The 20668-nt window shown below is 47.7% G+C and overlaps 13 non-coding genes and 1 pseudogene across 13 annotated transcripts; all 14 read right to left on the bottom strand.

The window, feature by feature from the left end:
* Positions 1-434: 434 nt before the first annotated feature.
* On the bottom strand, positions 435-516 carry TRNAS-AGA (transfer RNA serine (anticodon AGA)). Its single transcript has one exon. It is a non-coding gene; the product is annotated as a tRNA-Ser (tRNA).
* Positions 517-728: 212 nt separating this feature from the next.
* TRNAS-AGA (transfer RNA serine (anticodon AGA)) lies at positions 729-810 on the bottom strand. The gene has a single exon. It is a non-coding gene; the product is annotated as a tRNA-Ser (tRNA).
* A 212-nt stretch (positions 811-1022) lies between these two features.
* On the bottom strand, positions 1023-1104 carry TRNAS-AGA (transfer RNA serine (anticodon AGA)). The gene has a single exon. It is a non-coding gene; the product is annotated as a tRNA-Ser (tRNA).
* A 5080-nt stretch (positions 1105-6184) lies between these two features.
* Positions 6185-6266, bottom strand: TRNAS-AGA (transfer RNA serine (anticodon AGA)). The gene has a single exon. It is a non-coding gene; the product is annotated as a tRNA-Ser (tRNA).
* Positions 6267-6480: 214 nt separating this feature from the next.
* On the bottom strand, positions 6481-6562 carry TRNAS-AGA (transfer RNA serine (anticodon AGA)). Its single transcript has one exon. It is a non-coding gene; the product is annotated as a tRNA-Ser (tRNA).
* A 213-nt stretch (positions 6563-6775) lies between these two features.
* TRNAS-AGA (transfer RNA serine (anticodon AGA)) lies at positions 6776-6857 on the bottom strand. Its single transcript has one exon. It is a non-coding gene; the product is annotated as a tRNA-Ser (tRNA).
* A 5090-nt stretch (positions 6858-11947) lies between these two features.
* On the bottom strand, positions 11948-12029 carry TRNAS-AGA (transfer RNA serine (anticodon AGA)). The gene has a single exon. It is a non-coding gene; the product is annotated as a tRNA-Ser (tRNA).
* Positions 12030-12241: 212 nt separating this feature from the next.
* Positions 12242-12323, bottom strand: TRNAS-AGA (transfer RNA serine (anticodon AGA)). Its single transcript has one exon. It is a non-coding gene; the product is annotated as a tRNA-Ser (tRNA).
* A 1922-nt stretch (positions 12324-14245) lies between these two features.
* On the bottom strand, positions 14246-14327 carry TRNAS-AGA (transfer RNA serine (anticodon AGA)). Its single transcript has one exon. It is a non-coding gene; the product is annotated as a tRNA-Ser (tRNA).
* Positions 14328-14539: 212 nt separating this feature from the next.
* TRNAS-AGA (transfer RNA serine (anticodon UGA)) lies at positions 14540-14621 on the bottom strand. Its single transcript has one exon. It is a non-coding gene; the product is annotated as a tRNA-Ser (tRNA).
* A 212-nt stretch (positions 14622-14833) lies between these two features.
* Positions 14834-14915, bottom strand: TRNAS-AGA (transfer RNA serine (anticodon AGA)). The gene has a single exon. It is a non-coding gene; the product is annotated as a tRNA-Ser (tRNA).
* Positions 14916-15127: 212 nt separating this feature from the next.
* Positions 15128-15209, bottom strand: TRNAS-AGA (transfer RNA serine (anticodon AGA)). Its single transcript has one exon. It is a non-coding gene; the product is annotated as a tRNA-Ser (tRNA).
* A 212-nt stretch (positions 15210-15421) lies between these two features.
* Positions 15422-15503, bottom strand: TRNAS-AGA (transfer RNA serine (anticodon AGA)). Its single transcript has one exon. It is a non-coding gene; the product is annotated as a tRNA-Ser (tRNA).
* Positions 15504-15520: 17 nt separating this feature from the next.
* LOC140219214 (uncharacterized) lies at positions 15521-16679 on the bottom strand (annotated as a pseudogene).
* Between the last annotated feature and the right edge of the window lie 3989 nt (positions 16680-20668).

Below are 20668 nucleotides of genomic sequence, written 5' to 3'. Positions count from 1 at the left end.
GCCTCGCTCTTACATCACCGTGTAAAAAGACGGTGTTGAGAACAATTCGTCCTTTTGGCAGTTGGGGCAAAATAAACTGGTAGTCCCTTTCATCGTCGTTGCTGAACCTGTTTCCGCGGCCCAAAGTGACCGCTGTCGCTGCCCCCAAAGTGACCGCTGTCGCCATGATTCAACGATCCGATCAGCTCGGCTGCCGGAAGCAGAATGCTCGGCCACGACTGCAACTTGTAACAAGGTGCTCTAAAAGGCCATTATTCGCTATAAATTCAGTTGCAAGACGCTCGTCTGTTTCTTAGGTTTGTTGAGGTCGGGCGTGCGCCCGCCCTTCAATTTTACGCGAAGAGACGTGGAAAGCGTGGAAACTATTTATTCTACAGTGGCTTCCTCTGCAAAAATGCGCATGAATCTACACAGGCTTGCAAAAAAGTTATGCACGCAGTCGACAGGATTCGAACCTGTGCGGGGAGACCCCAATAGATTTCTAGTCTATCGCCTTAACCGCTCGGCCACGACTGCAACTTGTAGCAAGGTGCTCTTAGAGGCCATTATTCGGTATAAATTCAGTTACAAGACGCTCGTCTGTTTCTTAGGTTTGTTGAGGTCGGGCGTGCGCCCGCCCTTCAATTTTACGCGAAGAGACGTGGAAAGTGGGGTAATTAATTATTCTACAGTTGCTTCCTCTGCAAAAATGCGCATGAAGCTACACAGGCTTGCAAAAAAGGTATGCACGCAGTCGACAGGATTCGAACCTGTGCGGGGAGACCCCAATAGATTTCTAGTCTATCGCCTTAACCGCTCGGCCACGACTGCAACTTGTAACAAGGTGCTCTAAAAGGCTATTATTCGGTATCAATTCCGTTGCAAGACGCTCGTCTGTTTCTTCGGTTTTTTGATGTCGGGCATGCGCCCGCCCTTCAATTTTACGCGAAGAGACATGGAAAGTGGGGTAACTAATAATTCTACAGTTGCCTCCTCTGCAAAAATGCGCATTAAGCCACACAGGCTTGCAAAAAAGGTATTCACGCAGTCGACAGGATTCGAACCTGTGTGGGGAGACCCCAATAGATTTCTAGTCTATCGGCTTAACCGCTCGGCCACGACTACTTTTTTTTTTTCTTTATTGCCAGTCTTCGACACAGTATACGACAAAAGTACACAAAATATATAGTGCGCCAGAAGGCACAAGTGGCCTAACTGCCACGGAGGCCTGGTGTTGTCATCTTTAAAATTCCCGGAGCTCTACCAAAGGCTCCAGCCTTGACAGCCACTCAGGAACATCTGTTTGCGCTTTCAAAGTCTCCAAGAATCTGTGTACGCCTTCGCGAAAATACATACGTGTTGGTCGCGCGTCCGGATCACAAAAATAGCCAGCCATTCGGGAGCGCCATATACTGTGGAGGCCCATCAGCATGATCTTGTCAAAGGGGACGCCATCCTCATTATCGGTTGGCAGGTACCGGATCCCGTGAGAGTCTAGCGGTAATTCTTTTTTAATGGTTCTTTGGAGCACGTCCCAGAAAAATACCCCTTGCCAGCAATGAAGAAAAACGTGGTCGATTGTCTCAAGCTGCTTGCATATAAGGCAGTGGGAACCCCACGGTAGAAATAAACCCCTTTCCTCTAGAAAGGACTTAACAGTTAAAGTTCCAGTGTGTAACTTGACAAAAAAAGATTTGGCTCCCGGCGACACCTGCATTTTTTTAACTCTCTTTAAAACATTGCCACCTGGGCCTCCAGAGTGTATGGTCCTGTACAAGGGCACTGGAAACAGCGCGTCACAAACATTCCTGTACAATGTTTTCCTTTTAACGCTACTCAAATACTGCATCGAAAAACGTACACTTAGAAATTTGACACTTTGAACGATTTCTCTAAAGAAACCACAAACACTTCTTGAAATACATTGCGTTGTAACAACATACTCAGGCAAAACTTCCCCGAGTCTTTGTTGACACACGGTGCGCAGGAATGGGCCTCTCATATCACGGAAAAATAGAAACCTGTTTACAATCTGTCGCACAAACAAATGTCCCAGTCCTAAACCACCGGCCTTCACCTGCCGAAACAAGTTCGTGCGGCTGCACCTCTCCCATGTGGACGCCCAAACAAAGACAGCAAATACACGGTGCAGCTTCTGCACGCTTACTCGGGAACAATGTAGCACTTGCATTGCATACCACAACTTACTAATAAAAAAAAAGATTATACACCGTAGCTCTTGCGAAGACAGATAGATGAGCGCTTATCCATTTGTCCACTTTTTCACGCGTCTCTTGCAGCTGCCCTCGCCAGTACGGATCAGTGTCTCTATAAAATTGCAGCGGCACCCCCAAGTACTTCGGAGGCGTTGTTACCCAAGCCACGTTGGCAAAAGTGTCTGGGGTTGAAGGCCATCCTCCGTGCCAAAATCCCAGGCACTTATCCCAATTCACCCGACTTCCGGTTAGCTCACTGAAGCACTGCACCCTTTCAACTGTTTTACTAACACTTTCGTTGTCCCTGCAAAGAACTGCAACATCGTCTGCATACGCAAGCAATTTCACTTCGGTTGCTTGTAGTCTAAATCCATGAATTTCATCGCTTTGTATTATGTTCAGACACAGTGCCTCAATATATATATCAAACAATAGAGGGCTTAGGGGGCAACCTTGGCGCACCGACCGTCGTACGTTTATGGGGGCCCCCAGCAACTTATTTACAAGTAGCCTCGTGGTGCAGTTACGGTACGCCAAGCTCACTCCCTCCCGGATGACCGAACATATATTGATGTAGTCCAGGATTCAAAACAATATACAATGTGGCACACAATCAAATGCCTCTTCCAAATCTAATTGTAGTAGTGCGACACGTTCATATGTGGCGTCACAGCATTCCAGTACACACCTCGCCTTGTGAATGTTGTAAACGATGGAACGGCCTTTGATCCCACACGTTTGATGGGGGCCAACTATTTCGCCTATAACACTCTGTAATCTGCTAGCAAGAACCTTCATGTAGATTTTGTAGTCTACGTTTGTCAGAGCGATAGGTCTGTATGACGATACCTGCTTAAGTTTATCTGCTTTGTCGGTTTTCGGAATAAGTACAGTGTGTGACGTTCCAAACGACACAGGTAAAACATTTATTTCATATGCCTCATTGAATACCGCAGTCAGCAATAGAGCTAGTTGTTGCTTGAAAGTTTTGTAGAACGCTGCACTCAAGCCATCAGGCCCAGGCGATTTACCAGGGCTTAAATTATCTATTGCACGCTCTACTTCCTGCTCGCTAATGGCCGTGTCCAGTCTTGCTTTTTGTTCCTCGTCTAGTCGTGGCATCGCCCGCAGATACGATTCTTTAAACCGGTCCAGGTCGACATTGCGCAAATCGAACAATGCCTGGTAATACTCAAAGAAAGCTTGCCCGATTTCTCTATTATGTGTTGCGGTGCGACCCGCCCAGTGTACCTCAGTGACATGGTTCCTTCTTGCGTGTGCTTTTTCCATCCCTAGCGCCCGTTTTGTGGGCGTCTCCGCCACGGCTAGATGTTCAGCTCTCGCGCGCACAAGCGCTCCACGATAGCGTTCTTCTTCATTAATTTCTAGTTTTTGTTTTATTTTCCTAACGTCCTCCATGTATAATCCCGGTGCCTTGCACTCCAGAGCTAATAATTTTTCTAGCATAGACTTTAACTGCGTTTCATTTAGTTTTTCTTGGTACCGTATGCAGCTCGCCCTTTCAATTCCTTTTATTTTGATCTGCTGCTTGCACAGTTCCCATTCCTGGCCCAATTCATGTATTCCCCCTCCAGTGACTTTACTAATTTATTCCTCCGCTCCCTTAGCGAATTCTTGATCATTGAGCAGTTTGTTGTTTACCTTCCAAAGATCCCACTGAAAACAGCTGCTTCGCTTTTTTACACCAAGAAAACATTGAACCATGCAGTGATCCGAGAGGGGCGCGGGCACTACGTCATAGCCATGACACTTTGGGACCAAACATGCAGTCACGTAAATCCTGTCGAGTCGGGCGTGGCTGGTACCTTGGAAATGAGTGTACTTAACTGGACACCTGCTCACCAGGCATTCTCCTACGTCCTCTAAAGCAAATTCATCAATTAATCGAATAAGAACGGCAGTACTACTATCCCTGAAAGTACGCGTACTAGTTTTGTCATCGGCGCTCAGAACACAATTGGAGTCACCCAACAGAATGAGCTACCTTTCTGTGTTCAGGTGTTGCTTAATAAATTCAAAAAAGACAGTCCTCTCGTGAACTGCGGTGGGTGCATATATACATACAGCGCGCCATTCAGTAGCACAAAAAACGAAATCGCAGACAAGCCCTCGTCCTGAAGGAAGTGAAACATGCGACTGAATAACTAGACCAGGCAGTTTTTTGACAAACATGACACACCCGGCAGAAGTACCAACTGCGTGACTGACAATGGCGTAAAACCTAGACGTGAAACGCTGCACCATGCTCTCAGTCTCTTCTTCCCCTTCGACCTTTGTTTCTTGTAGACCAAGCATATCGATATCTTGGTCAGTTAGAAGGCGCAGCACATGACTCTGCTTTTTCTTTGTGGCTAAGCCTCGTACATTTAGACTGGCAACGTTAAGCGTGAGAACGGAAGCCATTTTGCTGCGGTGATAAGAGGCCGAGAGCATGGTGCTTACCTTTCGCGTCCAGCACGTCGCTAGACGCTTTTGTTGGTGCCGGGGTCAACTTTTTGGCCAGGTAGGCCTAGCTGCAAGGCCGGCTTTTCGGCGACTCTCGTTTCCGTCCTCACATTTGGCTTTGTTTTGAAGAGTGGTCGTCTCCCTTGTGTCGTTTTTGTCGGTGGCTCCTCGCTGCTAGAGGCCGCCGCCTGGTCCTTTTCGTTGCCGCGTTCGGTGTGCGTGCGTTTCGCTGTGCCGGTGACACTCAACGCTCGGCCGCCGCTCTTGTCGAGGGGCTCCTGGCTGTTCCCTGGTTCAGACACGTCCGGCTCTGGTGCTCCCTCGGCACCAGTCGCCCCCCCGTCTTCTTTTCCTTCGTAGCGTATCGTTGCCGTTTCTTTGCTTTCTTTGGTTATCGTTTCTTTTACTTCTTCCTTTATCACCGAAGTCTTTGCAGCCACTGCGGGCTTCGCGCATTGCCAGGCTCCTTTTGGCACTGCTTCCGCTTCGTCAACGTCCATGATGTGGTCCGCCGAATCTACTGCCATCGCAGTTCCTGTAGCAACTGCGTACGTCCGTACGCACTCCTCCTCACCGTGGCCGAAGCGTCTACATTTCGAACACCTTGGTATCTTGCATTCTCGCCGTACGTGGCCCGTGCCGCGGCAGCGCAAGCACTGCATCGGCCGTCCGGGCACGACTACGAGGGCCAGCTCTCCTGCAACTCTTATCTGATGCGGCAGGTCCTCGATCTTCATACCAGGCTTCATCTTTAGCAGCACGGTTCTCGTGGTTGAGCCCTTTTTGTGGACGCCTTGAACACGCCAGCGCTCACGGGTCACTTCAGTGACCTTCCTAAACGCCGTAAGCGCCGTCCGAATGTCGTCGTCGGCCACGCCATGAAGCATCCAGTGGAGTCGAAGCTTCACCTGTTGGTCCTCTGGGTCCAGAACAAGGCACCGGCGCCCCTTGACGTTCAGCTCCTTGAAGGCCAGAAGCCGCTTCGTTGCTTCCGCGCTGCCTAAAGTCACCGCCCAGACGTGGTTGATTTGGTACGCCCCCAAAGCCACTACGTCAGGCAGCGTACCGGTCTTGGTCAGCGCGTCTCGGAAATCTTCGACTCTAAACGGTCGCACTCGTGGGTCTCCGTGCAAAAAAACCGTGTTCAAAACAACACGTCCGGTGGGCAGAGTTGGCAAAATAATCTGGTACTCGTTATCTTGAACTTCTTCAGGCCTGTTTCCGCGGCCTCCGAAGGCCGCAATCGCCGCTCCGCTGGAGCTCATGATTCGCCGTCCGTCACGCTCGGTGGCCGGAAGTAGCATGCTCGGCCACGACTACAACTTGTAACAAGGTGCTCTAAATGGTCATTATTCGGTATAAATTCAGTTGCAAGACTCTCGTCTGTTTCTTAGGTTTGTTGAGGTCGGGCGTGCGCCCGACCTTCAATTTTACGCGAAGAGACGTCGAAACTAATTATTCTACAGTGGCTTCCTCTGCAAAAATGCTCATGAATCTACGCAGGCTTGCAAAAAAGGTATGCACGCAGTCGACAGGATTCGGACCTGTGCGGGGAGACCCCAATAGATTTCTAGTCTATCGCCTTAACCGCTCGGCCACGACTGCAACTTGCAACGGGGTGCTCTAAAAGGCCATTATTCGGCATAAATTCAGTTGCAAGACTCTCGTCTGTTTCTTAGGTTTGTTGAGGTCGAGCATGTGCCCGCGCTTCAATTTCACGCGAAGAGACGTAGAAAGTGGGGTAACTAATTATTCTACAGTTGCCTCCTCTGCAAAAATGCGCATTAAGCCACGCAGGCTTGCAAAAAAAAGGTACGCACGCAGTCCACAGGATTCGGACCTGTGCGGGGAGACCCCAATAGATTTCTAGTCTATCGCCTTAACCGCTCGGCCACGACTGCAACTTGCAACGAGGTGCTCTAAAAGGCCATTATTCGGTATAAATTCAGTTGCAAGACGCTCGTCTGTTTCTTAGGTTTGTTGAGGTCGAGCATGTGCCCGCGCTTCAATTTCACGCGAAGAGACGTGGAAAGTGGGGTAACCAATTATTCTACAGTTGCCTCCTCTGCAAAAGTGCGCATTAAGCCACGCAGGCTTGCAAAAAAAGGTATGCACGCAGTCGACAGGATTCGAACCTGTGCGGGGAGACCCCAATAGATTTCTAGTCTATCGCCTTAACCGCTCGGCCACGGCTGCTTTTTTTTTTCTTTATTGCCAGTAATCAGCAGTACATCGGAAGGACAACATAAGGAACATATATACACAGACAGATGAACTTCTCATCCGTTAACAAAAATTAATAAGTAAAAGCCGCCTGTTATATGTGAGCTGGCGTTGTTTAAAATTTTTTGAGATTAGCCAGGGGTTCTATCCTGGCCATCCAAGGCGGTGGGCACTCATGTGTAGCAAGCACATCAAGAAAACGTGTTATTTGTTCTCGAAAGAAAACACGGGCTGGTCTTGCATCGGGATCGCAATAGAAGCCAGCCATGCGGGCTCGCCATATACAGTAGAGGCCAGTTAACATTATCTGATCGAAAGGTGTTCCGTCCTCGTCATCTATCGGTAGATACCTTATGCCATGTGGATCAAGAGGAAATTCTTTCTTTATTGTTCGCTGTAGAACATCCCAAAAGAAAACCCCCGCCCAACAATGTAAAAAAACATGGTCTATTGTTTCTGGTTGTTTGCATATGAAGCAATCTGAGCCCCATGGCATGTAAAAGCCCCTTTCTTCTAAAAACGTTGCAACTGATAGTGTTCCTGTGTGTAGCTTGAAAAAGAAAGTTTTCATACCAGGCGGTACCTGCATTTTTTTAACACGTTTGAAAACATTCTGGCCTGGGCCTCGACTGTACATAGTTCGGTACCGAGGTGAGGGAAAAAGGCTGTCCAATAGATCATTGCGCAGCCTTTTTCTTGTGACCGTAACCAAATATTCTTTGGAAAACCGTACAGCAAGGAAACGAACACTCAGCACAATTTCCTTATAGAATCCGAACACTGCCACCGGTACACTTTCAGAGCTTATAATAAACTCGGGTAACAAATGCGCAAGTCTAACTTTGCAAACCGATTGAAGAAATGAATTATCATTGTTCCTGAAGAAAAAGAACCGTCCGACTAATTGCCTCACAAACAGGTGGGCCAGCCCTAGCCCTCCATCTTTCACCCGTCTGAAAAGATTGTTGCGGCTGCATCTCTCCCATCCAGAACCCCACACAAACACGGCAAAAACTCTGTGCAATTTCTGTACATTGGCTCTGTTACAAAAAATGAATTGCATAACGTACCATAGCTTAGCTACGAAAAACAAGTTGCACACTGTAGCCCTGGCAAATACTGAAAGGTGTTTGGCTCTCCACGCCTCAGCCTTCTCTTTAACCCTTTTAAGCTCGCACTGCCAGTATTCGTCGCTCTGTTTATAAGCTTCAAGTGGTACACCCAGGTATTTTACTGGCGTTGTCGACCACGTGACATTCGCAAAGATAGCGGGGGTCTTAGGCCACTCCCCATGCCAAATACCGTGGCACTTGCTCCAGTTTACTCTACTTCCAGTGATTTCGCCAAATTTTTTAACAACATTTATCGTTTGCAAAACGCTCTCCTTGTCATTGCAACACACGGCTACGTCATCAGCATAGGCCAGAAGTTTAACTTCTGATGCTTGCATTGTAAACCCATGAATACATTTGTTCTCAATCACTGCCAAACACAGAGTCTCTAGATAAATACAGAACAGGAGTGGGCTGGCTGGGCAGCCCTGACGCACGGAACGTTGAATGCTGATGGGGGCCCCCAGTGACTTGTTAATTATAAGCTTACTACTTCCGTTCCGGTACGCCATGGCCACCCCGTCAGTAATTATGGACCCGACATTTATATGTTTTAGAATGGCAATTAAAATAACATGAGCAACACAGTCAAAAGCTTTCTCCAAATCAAGTTGGAGAATAGCAACTCGCGACCTTAAGGCGTCACAACATTCCAGAATTGATCTCATTATGTGTATGTTTGTGCTAATAGTACGTCCCTTGATGCCGCATGTTTGGTGACTACCTACTATGGTTTCCATTACTGATTGTAACCTGCAAGCGATGATCTTCATGAATACTTTGTAATCATTGTTGGTAAGTGATATTGGTCTGTACGACGTTACATATTTTAGTTTCGTAGGCTCGTCGGTCTTAGGGATGAGCACGGTGTGTGCTTCCCCGAAAGAATATGGCAATGCGTTTACTTCATACGCTTCGTTAAAGACGTCAGCGAGAAGAGGCGACAAGTCTGATTTAAACTGTTTATAAAAAGTGGCGCAAAGGCCATCCCGACCCGGCGATTTTCCAGTTTTTAAATCATCAATTGCCTTTTCCACTTCACGTGCTGATATCGGTGCCTCTAGTCTGTTCTTCGTGTCGTCGTTGAGTTGCGGCATGCGTCCCAAAAACGTGGCTCTAAAGGCATCTACGTCAACAGGACTCGATGCAAAAAGCTGTTGAAAGTGCTGGAAAAACACTTGCGCTATGTCCTCACAGTCGGTTATTTCGTGATCATCTACTTCAAGTACATCTACGTGGTTACGCCGTGCGTGCCTCTTTTCAAGACCGAGCGCACGTTTAGTTGGAGCCTCATCTGCTGTCAAAGCCTCTGCCCTTGCGCGTATAATCGCTCCCCGATATCGCTCTTCATCGCATATCTCCAATTTCGATTTGATGCTACGCAAATCGTCTTTGTATGCGCCCGGTTGGCTGCACTCTAAGGCCGTTAACTTTTCCAACACCACCCTTAGTTCTTTCTCTTTAACTCTTTCTTCGTACTTTATTTTGCAAGAGCGATCGATGGCGGCTAGTTTAATTCGTTGTTTAAAATTTTCCCACTTTTCGGTGACTCGCAACACGTTATTTCCCACTTCTTTCAAATATTCCTGTACTTTGCTTAGAAAAAGCTCGTCAGTTAACAATTTGGAATTCTTTTTCCACAACTCCCACGTGAAAGTGTGGTGTTTTGCTTTGCGTCCAACCTACATCTTGACCAAACAGTGATCAGTGAATGAAAGAGGCGTGACACCGTAGCTGTTACCCAGGGGTATTACGTCTAGTGACACGTACATTCTATCTACACGCGCGTGACTATTGCCCTGGAAGTGTGTGTAATGAACCTCGCGTGTTCCAACCAGACAGTCAGCCACGTCGTCTAGGTCGAAATCGGTTAATAATTCAGCGAGGACATGGCAGCTTTTGTCATTTGTTCTTCGGCCTGTTCTGTCCCGATCTCGGAGTACACAATTAAAATCTCCCAGAATTATCACTTTTTTGTTCATGCAAATGTGCGTCCTTAAGGATGAAAAAAACAGAGTGCGCTCTTCACAAACATTAGGTGCATATACGCACACAACACGCCACGAATCATTACCAACATTAAAGTCAACGTACACTAACCTGCCTGAAGGGCATGAAAAATAATTTTCGATAGATAAGCCGGGAAGTTTCCTAATAAATAAAATAACACCCGCCGACGCACCTTTAGCATGGCTCACTACCGCGTAGTATAAAGACGTAAACCTTAGCACCATGCCCCGGGTCTCCTCCTCCCCTTCAACCTTTGTCTCTTGCACGGCCAGAACGTCAAGGTCTTGGTCCACCATCATCCGGTACACTTGGCTTTGTTTACGCTTGGCGGCCAGACCTCTTACGTTTAGCGTGCCTAAGCTAAGCGTTGGGTTGGTTGCCATTGCTAATACGAGAAAGTTAGAGAGGCCCGGAGCACTGTGCTCACCACACCGTCTAGCCAGCGGCTAGACGCCTCCGGGACCGTCCGGTGGTCTGGTGTGGTCCGCGGACGGCTGTGGCTTGTCACCGGCTTTCCTATCCCGATGAATGTTTGGAGAGGGCTTGAAGCTGCTCCTTCTCATCAAAGTTGTCTTTGCAGCTGGCCCGTCGGCATGGTTCTTTGCAGCTGTTTTCCCATCGGTAGCGTCTAGCGGCCTCTTAAAGGTAGCGTTGCCGCTCGTATCCATAGGGTCGCTGGTTGGGGGCGGATCCCCACCTTCTGTCTCGCATGCAGCTTCATCAACTACAAGGCAGTTTTCCTTGCTTTTCGCCCGCTCTTCTGCAGGACCCGTTGTCGTCCCATCTTTCTTTTCGAGGGTGACAAATACATCTGTATCTTTCGCTGCCTTCGATGTCGCCTCTGCATTGCTGGCGCTCTCCTTGTCGCCAGCCCCCTTGGCAGCGTCCTCGGCTTCAGCAGCATCCATCCTCATCTGCGCGACGACCTCGTTCGCTGGTCGCCCCACAGCTGCAGCGTACGTGCGCACACACTGATCTTCAGAGTGTCCAAAGCTGCGACACCGAGCGCAACGCGGTACCTTGCACTCGCGACGGACGTGTCCGACACCCTTGCATCGTAGGCACTGCATCGGCCGTCCAGGCGCTACGACAAGGTCCAGTTCACCGGCAACTCGGATTTGGTGCGGGAGGTCATCGACTTTCACCCCGCTCTTCAACTTCAACAGAACGGTCCGCGACGTTGAGTCCTTGTCGCCTACGCCTCTGACACGCCATCGTTCTCTTGTCACTTCCACGACCTTGCCAAAGGCCGCTAGCGCTGCCTTTATATCTTCATCCGCCACCCAATAAAGCAGCCAATGAAGGCGGAGGCGTACCTGTTGGTCTTGAGGGTCGACGATAACGCAACGACGCCCCTTCACGTTGAGCTCTTTCAACGCCAGCATCCTTTTCGTTGCCTCGTCACTCGAGAAGGTGACTGCCCATACGTGATTGATCTGGTAGGCTCCAAGGGCCATGACCTCCTGCAGCAATCCAGTCGGGATGAGTGCATCTCGGAAGTCTTCGACCCTATAGGGCCTCGCTCGCACGTCGCCATGCAAAAACACGGTGTTTTTCACGACAGGTCCCTTGGGCAGTGGTGGCAAAATAAACTGGTAGCTCGCTTCCTCGTCATCGTCCATAAGCCTGTTACCGCGGCCGGTGGCCGCAAAAGCCGCTCCTTCGGAGCCCATGATCCACACGTCCGTACAGCTCGGCTGCCGGAAGTAGAATCCTCGGCCACGACTGCAACTTGTAACAAGGTGCTCTAAAAGGCCATTATTCGGTATAAATTCAGTTGCAAGACTCTCGTCTGTTTCATAGGTTTGTTGAGGTCGGGCGGGCGCCCGACCTTCAATTTTACGCGAAGAGACGTCGAAAGCGTGGAAACTAATTATTCTACCCTTGCTTCCTCTGCAAAAATGCGCATGAAGCTACACAGGCTTGCAAAAAAGGTATGCACGCAGTCGACAGGATTCGAACCTGTGCGGGGAGACCCCAATTGATTTCTAGTCTATCGCCTTAACCGCTCGGCCACGACTGCAACTTGTAACAAGGTGCTCTAAAAGGCCATTATTCGGTATAAATTCAGTTGCAAGACTCTCGTCTGTTTCTTAGGTTTGTTGAGGTCGGGCGTGCGCCCACCCTTCAATTTCACGCGAAGAGACGTGGAAAGCCTGGAAACTAATTATTCTACAGTGGCTTCCTCTGCAAAAATGCGGATGAATCTACACAGGCTTGCGAAAAACGTAGGCACGTAGTCGACAGGATTCGAACCTGTGCGGGGAGGCCCCAATAGATTTCTAGTCTATCGCCTTAACCGCTAGGCCAGGACTATTTTTTTTTTCTTTATTACCAGTTTTACACATAACGCACGTACAAAAAGGGTAACACGTTTGCTCTTAGTAGAACATTCTACGCGTTAGAGTTAAAAACAGAAAGAGGTAGTTGTACTATGGTAAAAACACCGGCTGCATTTTGGGTAATGCAGCTTGGTTAGGAGAACCGAACTGTGGCCAATTTGTCTAATATGGGTAGCCACGCTGGTGGCTCCCCCTTAGCTTTATGTATGTCACGTAGGTGCAGGATGTTTTCCACGAAATATTCTTGAGCAGAACGAGGTTGGAGAGCTTCATGCCTTACATCCATTCTTGTCTTCCAGACACTGTGCATGCAGAGTAACATTATTGTGTCACACGGCACGTCTCCCGTCTCTTCAAAAGGCAGAAAGCGAATACCGAATGGTGTCAGAGGGAATTCTTTTTTGATTGTTCTTTGTAGGATATCCCACAAGAACACTGAGTCCCAACAATCAAGAAATATATGATCTATAGTTTCCGGTTTATGGCATATACCGCAATCGATACTCCATGCTACAAACAAACCCTTCTCTCTTAGCCATGGTTTTACGGGAAGCGTGCCGCTGTGCACAAGAAAGAAGAAAGATTTGGTAGACGGCCTGATAGGCATTCTTTTTACGCGCTTCAAGACATTGCGTTCAGGCCCTAGAGCGTATGTTGAGCGGTATATACGCACGGGGCACAAAATATCCACGAGGTCTTTATACAATTTCTTCCGGCCGACAACAGACAAGTATTCAAGTGAGAAATGGGCTTTGAGCAAACGAAAAGCGCTTACCACTTCGCGCATATATCCTTTCACCACTACTTGCGGTGTTCCACATGATGTAACAATGAACTCAGATAAGGCATTGTGTAGTTGGACGTGTATAGCAGTTTGCAGAAATGCATTCCTTTGGTCGCGTAGGAAAATAAACCTTGAGACTACTTGTCTTAAAAACAAATTACACATACCAAGGCCTCCGTTATTCACGGAATGAAATAAGTTTAGCCTGCTTGTACGTTCCCATCCCGATCCCCAAACAAACATTGCGAATATCCTGTGCAATTTTTGGACACACATCCTAGACATACATAATACTTGCAACATATAGAACACTTTAGCCACGAGGATTGAGTTACACATAGTTGCACGCGCAAACATTGAGAGGTTCCGTCCTCCCCAGTTTCTTGTTTGCTCGTTTGCCCGCTCAGTATCTGCTGTCCACTGCTCGGTCGTGTCGCGGTAATGTTCTTGTGGTACGCCGAGGTAAGTAGCAGGTGTCTCGCTGAAATTTATAGTGTCAAAAATTTCTGGCGTAGATTCCCATTCACCATGCCAAAAATCTAAGCATTTTTGCCAGCTTATTGCACTTCCTGTAAGGCTGCAGAAAGTTCTTGCGGTATGCATAGCTTCCTGAATGCTTTCCTTGTCAGTGCAGAATACTGCGATATCGTCAGCATAGGATAAGACCTTTATTTCACGTGATAAGAGCCGGAAACCGCGTATCTTTTTATTCATCATTAGATTTAAACACAGCGGTTCGAGGTAAATTGCAAATAGCAATGAACTGGCAGGGCATCCCTGTTTTACACCAGAGTATGCTGTAATGCTTTCGGTTATTTTTTTATTAATAATTAGTTTTGAAGAACAGCCAGTGTAGGCCATTTTTACTCCATCATATATGATGTTGCTCGGCCACGACTACAACTTGTAACAAGGTGCTCTAAGAGGCCATTATTCGGTATAAATTCAGTTACAAGACGCTCGTCTGTTTCTTAGGTTTGTTGAGGTCGGGCATGCGCCCGACCTTCAATTTTACGAGAAGAGACGTCGAAAGCGTGGAAACTAATTATTCTACAGTTGCCTCCTCTGCAAAAATGCGCATGAAGCTACACAGGCTTGCAAAAAAGGTATGCACGCAGTCGACAGGATTCGAACCTGTGCGGGCAGACCCCAATAGATTTCTAGTCTATCGCCTTAACCGCTCGGCCACGACTGCGACTTTTAACAAGGTGCTCTAAAAGGCCATTATTCGGTATAAATTCAGTTGCAAGACGCTCGTCTGTTCCTTAGGTTTGTTGAGGTCGGGCGTGCGCCCACCCTTCAATTTTACGCGAAGAGACGTGGAAAGTGGGGTAACTAATTATTCTACAGTTGCCTCCTCTGCAAAAATGCGCATGAAGCTACACAGGCTTGCAAAAAAGGTATGCACGCAGTCGACAGGATTCGAACCTGTGCGGGGAGACCCCAATAGATTTCTAGTCTATCGCCTTAACCGCTCGGCCACGACTGCGACTTTTAACCAGGTGCTCTCAAAGGCCATTATTCGGTATAAATTGAGTTGCAAGACGCTCGTCTATTTCTTAGGTTTGTTGAGGTCGGGCGTGCGCCCGGCCTTCAATTTCACGCGAAGAGACGTGGAAAGTGGGGTAACTAATTATTCTACAGTTGCCTCCTCTGCAAAAATGCGCATGAAGCTACACAGGCTTGCAAAAAAGATATGCGCGCAGTCGACAGGATTCGAACCTGTGCGGGGAGACCCCAATAGATTTCTAGTCTATCGCCTTAACCGCTCGGCCACGACTGCGACTTTTAACAAGGTGCTCTCAAAGGCCATTATTCGGTATAAATTCAGTTGCAAGACGCTCGTCTGTTCCTTAGGTTTGTTGAGGTCGGGCGTGCGCCCACCCTTCAATTTTACGCGAAGAGACGTGGAAAGTGGGGTAACTAATTATTCTACAGTTGCCTCCTCTGCAAAAATGCGCATGAAGCTACACAGGCTTGCAAAAAAGGTATGCACGCAGTCGACAGGATTCGAACCTGTGCGGGGAGACCCCAATAGATTTCTAGTCTATCGCCTTAACCGCTCGGCCACGACTGCGACTTTTAACCAGGTGCTCTCAAAGGCCATTATTCGGTATAAATTGAGTTGCAAGACGCTCGTCTATTTCTTAGGTTTGTTGAGGTCGGGCGTGCGCCCGGCCTTCAATTTCACGCGAAGAGACGTGGAAAGTGGGGTAACTAATTATTCTACAGTTGCCTCCTCTGCAAAAATGCGCATGAAGCTACACAGGCTTGCAAAAAAGATATGCGCGCAGTCGACAGGATTCGAACCTGTGCGGGGAGACCCCAATAGATTTCTAGTCTATCGCCTTAACCGCTCGGCCAAGGCTGTCTTTTTTTTTTTTTTTTTTTGCTGATTGGTACATCACGTGCAAAGAACAACAGAACAAAACGCATTTACAGAAAAAATGACACTGAAAAATGTTTAAAAACGTGAAACACGCTTTGTTTGACGAGCGGATGATTATAATGACATGAGGTCATTCAGAACGGGTAGCCATTCCGGCTGTTCTTCGCCTGCGCAATATACATCCCTGGTGCGAGCTATACTTTCTATAAAGTATTCTCTGGCTGGGCGTGCGTTTACATCCGCATGCCTCACCGCCATACGCGTCTTCCAAATTGCGTGCATACTCAACAACATAAACATATCATACGGCATGCCACTTTCACACTGAACCGGCAGAAAACGAATACCGTATGGTGTTATAGGGAGGTCTTTCTTTAAAGTTCGCTGAAGGATATCCCAATGAAATACGGCATCCCAACACTCCAAAAAGATGTGATCAATACTTTCCGGCTTACGGCACAAGAGGCAATTAGTACTCCACGGAACAAATAGGCCCTTTTCCTCTAGCCATGGTTTCACGGGCAACGTACCAGTATGTTGCTGAAAAAAAAAGGTCTTGGCTGATGGCCGTACTACCATTCTTTTGATTCTTTTAAAGACATCTTTTCCGGGCCCGATTGCATACATGGTGCGATACAAGGGTTCTGGCATCATTACGTCGATAAGATCTTTATACAGCCGTTTTTTCTTAACTTCGCACAAGTACTGCAGAGAAAAACGAACCTTTAATATACTGAACGCCGATACTATTTCGCGCAGATAACCACGTGTACCCATTCGCCCTGCACAAGAAGTCGATACAATGAATTCAGGTAAATAACAGCATAGTCTAACTTGTAACATGGTGCGCAGGAATGGATGACTCTGATCTCGTAGAAAAGTAAACCTCGACACCATCTGTCTTAAAAACAAATGGGCCAATCCCAGCCCACCAGCTCTCACTGATCGAAAAAGATTTGTACGACTCGTGCGTTCCCATTGGGATCCCCAAACAAAAGTGGCAAAGATTCTGTGTATCTTCTGAATGTTTAGCCTATTCATGCACAGCACCTGAAGCACGTACTAAACTTTCGCTGCTAAAAAGATATTGCAGACTGTTGGCCGGGCGAATATCGAGAAGTTTTTCCCTCCCCACTTATTTACTTTCTCTCTCAGCATTTCTGTTTCGTCCTTCCAATATTCATCTGGATCTTTATATCCCTCTAGTGGCACCCCGAGATACTTTGCGGGTACGTCCCTCCATTTCACATTTTCGAAAAAATCTGGCATTGCCTCCCAGGTGCCATGCCACAGACCTACACATTTATCCCAGTTTATTGCACTACCGGACCACTTGCAGTACTTGTCGACTACTCTCAGCTTCGCTAATACTTTCTCTGTTTTCACAGAAAACAGCAATGTCATCAGCATAAGACAATAATTTGACCTCCGCCATCATAAGCTTAAAACCATGTACTTTGTTATTGTGAATTATGCTCAAACAAAAGGGCTCTAAGTAAATAGCAAACAATAAAGGAGAAATTGGATACCCCTGGCGAACGCTCCTGGCAATATGAATATTTTCAGTGACTTCTTTGTTAATGACAATATTAGCCTCACAATTTTTGTATGACATTTTCACACCTTCTAAGATAACATTCCCGATATTTACATGTTCCAATACTGTAAAAAGTACGTCATGCACTACACGATCGAAAGCCTTTTCTAGGTCTAATTGTAACATCGCGATTTTCCTGTCCCATGCATCACAGCATTCTAGGATGCTCCTCGCTGTGTGAATGTTCGTTCCTATTGTTCTGCCCTTTATGCCGCACGTTTGGTGAGGTCCTACGATTAGTTGTATTACAGTCTGCAGTCTTTTGGCTAGCACCTTCATGAAGACCTTATAATCTACATTGGTGAGGCTTATAGGACGATAAGCACTCACCGATAAAACCTTCACTGGATCATCACTTTTGGGTATCTGTACAATATGCGACCTTCTAAAGGATGGTGGTGCATCTTTTATTTCGTACGGCTCAGCGAAGAGCCGCAAAAGAGCCTTCGAGAGGTCATGCTTAAACGCCTTATAAAAAGCAGCTCCAAGTCCGTCTGGACCCGGCGTTTTCCCTTCACTTAGATCGTCTATTGCTCTTTCTATTTCGGTTAAGCCAATTGGCATTTCAAGGCGTACTTTGGTTTCGTTATCTAATGTAGGCATTGGTGTCAAAAATTCACCGTGTAAAGAGGCCTCACTTTTACCGCTGCATCCCAGCAATCCTTTGTAATATTCGACAAACGCTCGTTGGATCATCAATTTGTCCCTTGTAATCTCTTCACCGTACGTTATCTGCGTTATTTCCTTACGTCAAGCGTACCGCTTCTCCTCGCTCAAGGATCGTTTCGTCGGTGTTTCGCCGAGCCAGAGGTGTTCTGCGCGTGCGCGTATAACTGCGCCTCTGTATTTTTCTATATCCATTATTTCAAGCTGATTCCTTATTTTTCTTATTTCTTCATTGAAAGTGCCTGGCTGCGCGCTCTCGACTGTCAACAAGAATTCCAGCTGACACTGTAGTTCCCTTTCTTTTCTGTTTTCATTCTGGTGTAAAATGGAAGATCTCTCGATAGCGCTAATTTTTACTTCTTCCTTAAACCGCTCCCATGCGTCAACAAATCTCCCCGACTCAAACAAGTGCAATTTTTCTATAAATACTTTCACATTGTCTACAAAGACTTTATCGTTAAGTAATTTGTTATTGAGTTTCCACAACTTCCACGAAAAACTTGACCTACTTTTTTTTACGCCTATTGAAAACATCACGACACTGTGGTCAGTAAACGCTACCGGCTTGACCTCATAACTGTTGCAAAATGGTACAAGCACGTCTGCCACGTACGCTCTGTCTAAACGGGAGTGGCAATTACGTTGGAAATGTGTATAGACAGTGCCACTTCCTTTTTGCAGTACATTTCCAGCATCATCTAGTCCACACTCCTGCATAATCGTAGATAAAAACAAAGCACTTTGATCCCGAACTGGCAATCCCTTGCTCCTATCTTCCTTCAGGCATACACAGTTAAAATCACCGAGAAGAATCACTTTTCTTTCACATTTTAAATATGGTTCAACAGTTGCAAAAAACCTGAGACGATCTTTAACGCTATTTGGTGCATATACGCAAATGACGCGCCATTTCTGAAACAAGAACAGAAAATCACAAAATACAATTCGGCCGTCTTCACTAGAATAAACATTTTCTTCCACAAGACCTAAAGAACTACGCAAAAAAAATGGCACAGCCTCCAGAAGTGCCAAGGGAGTGACATACGCAAACGTTATACAAATACCTAAAAGGTTCGACCATGCGATCCGTTTGCTCCTGACTTTCAACCTTGGTCTCCTGAACAGCTATCAAGTCAAGGTCATACTCGCGGAAGAGACGACTGACCTGATATTGCCTTCGTCTAGACCGTAGTCCACGAACGTTCAATGTGGCAACCCGTAACGCGGTTCTAGATTGCGAAGTCCGCGTGCCAGTAGGAACGGATCGCATGGCTCCTACCTCACACATAGGCCTGGCGTCGCCGGTGCAAAACCTTGAAGGACTTGCGGGTATACACGCACACGGCGTGCACCCGCCACACACGTCACATGATGCTGAAGCCATTCTAGCCGTGTCCTTTTCCGTCTATGGTTTTAAGGCCCTTGGTTGAAGCACAACCCTCGTTGCTACGAGGGTGGCTTCCGCGGCGGTCGGGTGCCCGCTCCGATGTTGGGTGTGGGCTTAGTGCTGATTCGCCTGCCCGTGGCCACCTTCGTCGCCGGCTCACTCCCTGCCCCCTTGCCTAGTCGGCCGCCGTCAGGAGCGACCTCTTCAATCAGTCGCTTTGGAGTTGCGCCACTTACGTCTGCACTCACGACGTCCATGTCTTCTGGCTGGCTGTTTGACGCGGTGGTATTCTTTCCTTCGTCTCTGTTGTTTTCGTCCACTGGAGCATCGTTGACCGCTTTGGTTGGCTCGATAGAATGCCCGACCTCTTCCGCGCGTTCCACATTCTTTTCTTTCTCCGTCGACAATTTAGAAAGGGGCGTGTACACGGGCTCCCGCATTCTGCTGCTGGCTGCTTCCTCTGCGTCAACTTGGTCCATGATGTGCTCCGAGACACGGTCGGCTGTAACCGTACCTGCCACCTTAGCATATGTCTGAGTGCATTCGTTGTCTTCATGACCATAGCGCCTGCACTGACCGCACCGCGGTATTCGACAGTCACGTCTAATATGCCCCGTTCGGCGACACCGTAGGCACAGTGGCGCTCGGCCTGGCACAACCAGAAGTGTTGTCATGCCACCCACTCGAAGCTGATGTGGTAGGTCCTCGATAGTAACTCCGGTTTTCAGTTCCAGTGCGACGGTACGAGTCGAAGTTCCTTTGTCCGCGATACCATGGACGCGCCATCGCTCCTTCGATACTTGTGTCACCTTCCCGTAGCCCGTAAACACGGTGCGTACATCTTCATCCGGTACATAATGCAAAAGCCAATGTAGCTTTAGCCGAAAATCTTGCTTATTTGGGTCGATAACGAAGCATCGCCTCTCCTTTATCTTGACGTCACCAACCGCGAGCATCTTCTTCATTCCTTCTGCTGTGCTGAAGGTCACCGCCCATACGTGGTTCATCTGGAAAGCCCCCAAAGCAAGCACCTCGGGCAGCATTCCCAGACGAACCATCGTGTCACGGACATCCTCCACACGATAAGGTCTTGCCCTGATATCTCCGTGTAGAAAAACAGTATTTGTAATACACGCACCTTTAGGTAACTGTGGCAGAACGACTTCATATCCTTGGTTTTCTTCGGCAAAAAACCTGTTTCCACGACCCATATGGGCCGCTGTATCCGCTCTATCGGAGCTCATGGTGACACAACCTTTCGCTAGCGCGTCCGGAAGTGGAATGCACCGCTCGGCCACGACTGCAACTTGCAACGAGGTGCTCTAAAAGGCCATTATTCGGTATAAATTCAGTTGCAAGACGCTCGTCTGTTTCTTAGGTTTGTTGAGGTCGAGCATGTGCCCGCGCTTCAATTTTACGCGAAGAGACGCAGAAAGTGGGGTAACTAATTATTCTACAGTTGCCTCATCTGCAAAAATGCGCATTAAGCCACGCAGT

The sequence above is a fragment of the Dermacentor andersoni genome, chromosome 1, assembly GCF_023375885.2.
Source record: "Dermacentor andersoni chromosome 1, qqDerAnde1_hic_scaffold, whole genome shotgun sequence".
In the NCBI taxonomy this organism is placed as follows: domain Eukaryota; kingdom Metazoa; phylum Arthropoda; class Arachnida; order Ixodida; family Ixodidae; genus Dermacentor; species Dermacentor andersoni.
The sequence above is the reverse complement of the archived record's forward strand: the minus strand, read 5'-3'. Positions and strand labels throughout refer to the sequence as shown.